This window comes from Lasioglossum baleicum, unplaced genomic scaffold, assembly GCF_051020765.1.
Source record: "Lasioglossum baleicum unplaced genomic scaffold, iyLasBale1 scaffold0594, whole genome shotgun sequence".
Classification (NCBI taxonomy): domain Eukaryota; kingdom Metazoa; phylum Arthropoda; class Insecta; order Hymenoptera; family Halictidae; genus Lasioglossum; species Lasioglossum baleicum.
In genome coordinates, this window is record NW_027469654.1 from 64,891 (window position 1) to 72,910 (window position 8,020).

An 8,020-nucleotide genomic window follows, 5' to 3' on the forward strand; every position below is an offset into this window, starting at 1 on the left:
ATTTCAATAATGAATATAACTTCCTACACATATAAACATTAAGGATTTAAATATTGAATTAATAAATAAATGTAAAAAAGCTAAATCCTTTATGCTTAAAGATATAATTCTTATTATAAAACTTAATTGAATTAAAGTTGAATATGCAACAATTCTTTTAATATCTTACTCAAAATTTGCAGAAATACCTGAATATAATATTGTTAATCTAGAAATTAATAAAATAAAATTTTTATAATTTAATTCTAATCATTCTAAATATCGAAATAATAAATATACACCTGCCGTTACTAACGTTGAGGAATGAACTAAAGATGAAACTTGTGTTGGAGCTATTATAGCTATTGGCAATCATATACAAAACGGAATGTGCACTCTTATAGTAAAAATTAATATAATAAATATATTTATTATTAAATTATTAAATTTATATAATAATGAATATCATCTAACAAATATTATTATTATCGAAATTAATATTAATAAATAGCAATCACCTAAACGACTTAAAGTAATTGTTAATATTCCGGAATTAAAAGATTTATTTTTTTGATAATATCTAATTAAACCTGTAAGAGATTATTCCTAATCGATCTCAAACAATTATAATAGATAATATATTAAAACTAATAATTAAAAAATATATAGAAATTAAGAATAATATTATTAAACAAAAAAACCGTTTAATTAAAAAATTTTCTAAATTTATATAACTAATTCTATATAAAAAAATTATTGATCTAATTAATGATACTAAAAATAAAAATATTATTCTTTTTGAATTTAAATAAATTATAAAATTAAATTTTATAGAATTCAATCTAAAAATATTTCGTTCCACAATAATAATATTATTAATTAATTAATAATATAAATTTAAAGTTACAACAAATAAACTTAAACAAAATAAATAAATTCTGTATACATATAATTTAATTATAATTTAAAATTAATATTTTATTAATAAAACTTATTTTTAAAATTAATATTTTATAATTATTTAAATTAAAGTTAAAATTAAATTAAATACAAAAATATTTAAAGGAATTCAATGTATTATTAAAGTAAAATAATTAATTAATTTACCATTTAATAAGTTAAATTTAAAATAATAATTACCATGATTAATAAATGAAAATAAGTAAATTGAATATATAAATCTTAATAAATAATATCAAAATGATATTAATAATAAAACTTTATATTTATAAATTAAACTCATTAATAAAAAAATTTCCCTAATTAAATTTATTGAAAAAGGAGCCGATCTATTTGAAGAACATAATATAAATCACATTAAAGATATTGAAGGTATTAAATTAATTAAACCTTTGCTAATTATTAATAATCGACTATATGTTTGTATATAAATTATTTCAATTAAATAAAATAAATCCAGATGATCTTAATCCTTGAGAAATTATTATTATATATCTACCATACATACATAATTTAGAAAAAGTTATTATTCCTATTAATATTATTCCCGTATGACTAATGGAAGAAATAGCAACAATTAATTTTATATCAAACTGACGTATACATATATTCTTAAAATTAATATACCTGAAATTCTAATTATTAAGATATAATTATTTATTTTAAAAAAATAATATTTAAAAATATATAATAATCGTAATAATCCATAACTACCTAATTTTAAGATAATTGATGCTAGAATTATTGAACCATAAAAAGGTGCTTCTACATGAGCTTCTAATAACCAAGAATGTATTATATATATAGGAATTTTAACTAAAAATGATAATAATATATAAATAAATATAAATATTGAAATATAATTACTAGGTAATTCTATTAACTAAAAATTTAAATTATTACTCTTTATATATAAACATGAAACAATAAATAATAAAGGCAATGAAAAAAGTAACGTATAAAATATAAAATAAAATCTTGCTAAAATTCGATTTATAGAATTACCTCAATTTATTAATAATAAGAAAATAATTATTAATCTAGCTACAAATATTAAATAAAAAAATAAGTAATTTAAGGAAATAAAAAAAGATATATATATATATCATTATTATATAATTAATTAATGAACATAATTTATATTCTTTATTTAAATTTTAAAAAATGAAAGAAAAAATTCATAAAGTTAAAATTAATAAATGAAAAGAATAAAACCTTAATCTTAAATTTATAATAATGAACCTTAAATCTAATCAACTTAATTTTATCATTACACAAAGAGTTACTGAAAATAATAAATTAATTTAATTAATTCATAAATTAAATTAATTTTAAATAAACAAAAAAATATTAATAATAAAATTAATAATTCATTCATTAAAAAAATTTTAATTAATTAATCTAATTAATTTAATTTTTCATGACCATATATATAATTTAATCTTACTAATAAAGATAATCCTAAAATTGCTTCTCTTACTGAATAAATTAAATATATTAAATATATTCACATATTATTATTACAATCTAAATATATTATATTAGTAAAAGAAGTATATTCAATTAAAATTAAAAATATTAAAAAATAATTATTAAAATAAAATAATATAATAAATTTAAACACTAAAATAATAATTATAATTTCAACAATTATTATAGTTTAATAAAAATATTAATTTTGCAAATTAATAATACTAATTAATTATTTGAAGCTGAATTTTATTTTTATATTAATAAAATTCAAAAAAATTTTTTAATAAAATTATTATAGCATCCAAAACTATTGTTTCTAAAAACAATTTTTTGGAAATTAAATTAAATATCATAATATACATATACATACATATATATAAATATAATTTATAATAATAATAAATATAATAACAACAAATTTAACATAATTAATTATATCTCTTTTAATTATAAATTTAATATTAGAAATTAATAATTTTTATTCTCGCATAACATATTTATTATTTTTTTTAAAATTATTGTTTTAATTATAATGCATTTTTTAATGTATAAATTAATTACATCTACAAATATTTACATTTCAGGTATTATAATTATTTTTTCTTATTTTATTACTTTATTAAATTTACCAAAATTTAAATGTAATAAATTTAATATTAATTGATTAATAATTTAATAATAAATTATTTTTTATTTAAAAATTATTTATTTAATAATTTAAATTTAAATTTAAATACTAATTTGTTAATAATAATTGAAATGAAAAAATTTATTCAAATATTAATATACTATTTCTTATAATTACAATATTATTTGTTACTTTATATTTTTCAGTTAAAATAACATCCATTATAAGAAAATGAATACGAAAAAAAATATAAATTAATATGAGTAAATATAAAAAATTTAAAAGTAATAAAACCGTATATAAATAAAACTAAATATAAATTTTTATGTTTTATTACTTTCTAATTTTTTATATAAATATTAATATTTTATATTTTACATAGTAATTTATATTATTAATATTGTATATAAATATAAATATTATTATACCTATAGTTATTAATATTATATGAAATTTTGGATCAAGTCTTGGTTTATTTTTATGAATTCAAATTATTTCAGGTTTTATTTTGTCAATAAATTATTGTCCAAATATTAATTTTGTATTCATAGGAATTTCTCGTATTATAAAAGATGAAAATTCTGGATGACAAATTCGATTAATTCATATAAATTGAGTACCTTTTTTTTTATAATAATATATTTACATATTGCACGAAATTTATTTTATTATTCATTTAAATTAAATATAGTTTGAAATATTGGAACTACATTTTTTTTTATTATCAATAATAACAGCATTTATAGGATATGTTTTACCATGAGGACAAATATCGTTTTGAGGAGCTATAGTAAATACAGATTTTGTATCAGCAATTCCTTATATTGGTCAATTAATAGTAGAATGAATTTCAGGAGGACTTTCAATTAATAATTCAACATTAAATCGATTTTTTTTCGGTACATTTTATTTTATCATTAATTATTATAATAATAGTAATATTACATTTAACTATTTTATATATTACAGGATCAACAAATCCTGTAGGAACAAATACACACATTTATAAAATTCCATTTTGTCATTCTTTTAGAATTAAAGATTTAATACGGTTCATTATTATTCAAACTTTGTTTGTATTTATTAATATTCAATATCCTTATTATTTTGGAGATCCTGATAATTTTGAAATAGCTATTTCAATAATTACACCAGTTCAGATTATACCAGAATGATATTTTTTATTTGCTTATTCAATTTTACGATCAATTCCTAATAAATTTGGAAGAGTAATTAGATTAATATTTTCAGTTTTAATCTTATTTACATTACCTTTAATAAATAATAGTTATTTAAAAAATTTTTAAAATTGTCCTATTAGACAATACTGTTATTGATATTTTATTAATAACTTTTTAATATTAACATGATTCGAAGGACAAATTATTGAATATCCTTATATTTATTAAAATTTTTTTTTTTTTACATCATCATATTTTTTATATTAGATTATATCATTTAAATTAAATAAATTTTGAGATTATTTAATTTATTAAAGTTAATAAACTTGAATAAGTATATATTTTGAAAATATATTATAAAAATTAAATTTTTCATTAACTTAAAAAAAAAGATTATAATTCCTTTTCTTAAATGTATTAATATTAAAGAATTTAAAAGAATAATTAATATATCAGTCCAGCAAAAACTTATTAACTGATCAAATCGAATACGTGATAATAATGCTCGAATTCCCGATAAAATGCCCGATAAAAAAAATATTGTATATATTCTTCTATGATATTCATTATTTAAACCTGAAGCTAATTCTGATTCTCCTTCAATTAAATCAAAAGTTGTTCGACATAGATCAACTAATAAACTTATACAAAATATATAACATAAAGGATTTAATGAAATAAAAAATATAATATTCAATTGATTTAATTTTAATTTCATTAAAGAAAATCATTATATTAAAATAAAAAAAATTTTAGTTATAAAAAATACTCTAATCTCAAATGAAATTATTCGAGCAATTGATCGAATAGAACCTAATATTGCATAATTATTCTATGAAAATCAACCAATTAAAAAAACTGGAAAAATTATTAATCTTATAATAAAAAAAAACAAAAATTATTGAATATTTAGATTCAATAAATATATTTAAATCAATTCAAGTAAAATTAATCATAAAAGACACGATAAAATAAATATAATTATTGGACAAATAATAAATATTAAACTATAATTAAAAATAAATCATTCTTTAGTTAATAATATTAAAGCATCTCTAAAAGGTTGTGATAAACCTAAAAGTACAATATTATTTGGTCCTGTTCGATATTGATTATATGATAATAATTTACGTTCAAATAAAGTTAAAAGGGCAACCCCAATTAATAAAAAAATCATTATAATTAAAAAATTTAATATTCAAAAGTAATAATAAATTTATTTATTTTATACCTAATATAATTCATTTAAACTCTAAATTTTACACACTTTAATTTTTTAAAATAATTATATTAATTTTAATTTTTAAATATTCATTATATACATTAAAATTAATTCTCAACGAAAGTCCTTTCGTACAACTAATTAATCAAATTATTATAGATAGAAACAGATCTGACTTACGTCGATCTGAACTCAAATCATGTAAGACTTCAAAAGTCGAGAAGACTTAACTTTTAAATTTCTGCATTTAAAATTTATATTAATTCAACATCGAGGTCGCAATCATCTTTATTTACTTGTTATTTAAATAGATATTACGCTGTTATCCCTAAGGTCATTTTTTCTTCTAATTAGTATTATTGTATCAAATTTAAATATTTCCTTAAATCAAAGTATAATAAATATTATAATATAAAGTTTAATAAATTTACAAATCCTCCCAATTAAATATTAATTTAATAGCATTAATTAAACATATTATGAATTATTAGTAAATTAATATCAAATTCTATAGGGTCTTATCGTCCCATAATCTAATTTTAGCATTTTAGCTAAAAATATATATTAATCAATTATAATTGAGACAGTATAAATTTAATTCAATCTTTCATTCCATCCTTTAATTAAAAGACAAATGATAATGCTACCTTAGTACAGTTAATATACTGCATCTATTTAAAAATTCATTCAGCAGATATGAATTTAAATTAAATTCCAAAAGACATGTTTTGATAAACAGGTGAATACATATATATAAATATATAATATAAATTTGCCTAACTCCTTAATTATAAATATTAATAATTAATTGAATTTATATTATAAATAATTAATAATTTAATCATTATAACAAATTCTTATTAATTTAAAATCTTTTTTTTCAAATTATATTAAATTATGAATTTCTATAATTTCAATTTTAAATTATTATATATTTTTTATTAATAATTATTTTTAAATTAATAAACATAAAAAATAATAAATTTAAATTGTGATTTATAAATTTATAGTTTATCCCATAAATTTTAAATATAAGAATTTCAATTATATATTAATTATATAATTAAAAAGAAATTATATCTAAATTTAATTTAATTTTTTAAAAACTGGATATCAATAAATTCGAATAGCATTTAATTTCGAATTGTAAATTTATAATTTTTATTCTACACAAAAAATTATTTATATTTAGCTCATTTATTTTCGAGATAATTAAATATAATTAAATTAAATTAATTAACCCTGATATAAAAGGTACAAAATAAATTTCATTTAAATTATATAAATTAAATTTCAATTCCTTTACTTACTATATATTTGAATATAATTAATTCTAAATAAATACTTAAACATGATTAATGATTTACATTTAATTAATAAATAATTAATTATTTTCTCTAAAAGGGTACCTAATCCTGGCTTTTACAAAATTTTTAAGATCTATTTAATTAAAAATTAAACTTAAATATAATTTAAAAATTTCATCTAAAAATTATTAATTTCATTAATTGACGAATATAAAATAAACAATTTCAATTGAATTAATTAATTTATAAAAATGGTTTAACCGCTATTGCTGGTTCTAAATTTATCTTTCTCAAAATTAATTTTCAAATCTAATTTTGATTAATTGTTATAGAAATTATATACTAAAATAAATATTTATTTTGAATATTAAATTTTTTTATATTATATTAATATTTAATATAAATTAAATATAAAATTTTATTAGTTTATCTAATTATTAAAACAATAGTAAAATTTTTATATGTTTTATTAAAAATTTATTGAAATTTCGATTTAAAACTTAATTTTAACTTAAAATTGCAAATTTTATATTATAAATTATAACAAAAAACCTATTTAAAATTATAAATTTAATTTTATTCTTTTTTATGTAAAAAAAAATATTTTATTTATAAACTAAAATTTTATGATAATTATGATACTCATAATAAATTTTATTAATTTACATATATATATTTTAAACATATAACAATTAAATATGTTATATTTATTAATATTTATAAATTTTAAACAAATTACTATAAATAATTTGATACCCAGTAGTATTAAAAAATTTATAATATTTATATCCTTAAATAAATTATTACAAAAAATAATAAATATACCTATAAATGAATAATATTAATAAAATTATAAAATATTAAAATAAGTTATAATTTATTGATTTATATTCTTAATTAAATTAAATAATTAATATGCCTATAAATATTAATAAGGTATATTCATTTAATATATATTGGTTTTCTATCACTAAATAATTTAAATAATTAATAAACCCATTAATGTTAATACAACTTTAATATTTATATCCTTGAATAAATTATAATAAAGTAATTAATAAACCTATAAATAATATTAATAAAACTATAAATATTAAAATAAATATAATATTTATATATTTTACATTCTTAAATAAATTAAATAATTAATAAACCTATAAGGTAATGAAATAAATTTTAATATTTCGAGATTTTATATTCTAAAATAAGTTAAATAATTAATAATCCTATAAATATTAAAATTATATTAATTTAATATTTATAGGTTTCG

General features: G+C 14.7%; 1 pseudogene; it reads right to left on the reverse strand.

The window, feature by feature from the left end:
- Positions 1-1,000: 1,000 nt before the first annotated feature.
- LOC143220272 (NADH-ubiquinone oxidoreductase chain 4 pseudogene) lies at positions 1,001-2,020 on the reverse strand (annotated as a pseudogene).
- Positions 2,021-8,020: the final 6,000 nt, after the last annotated feature.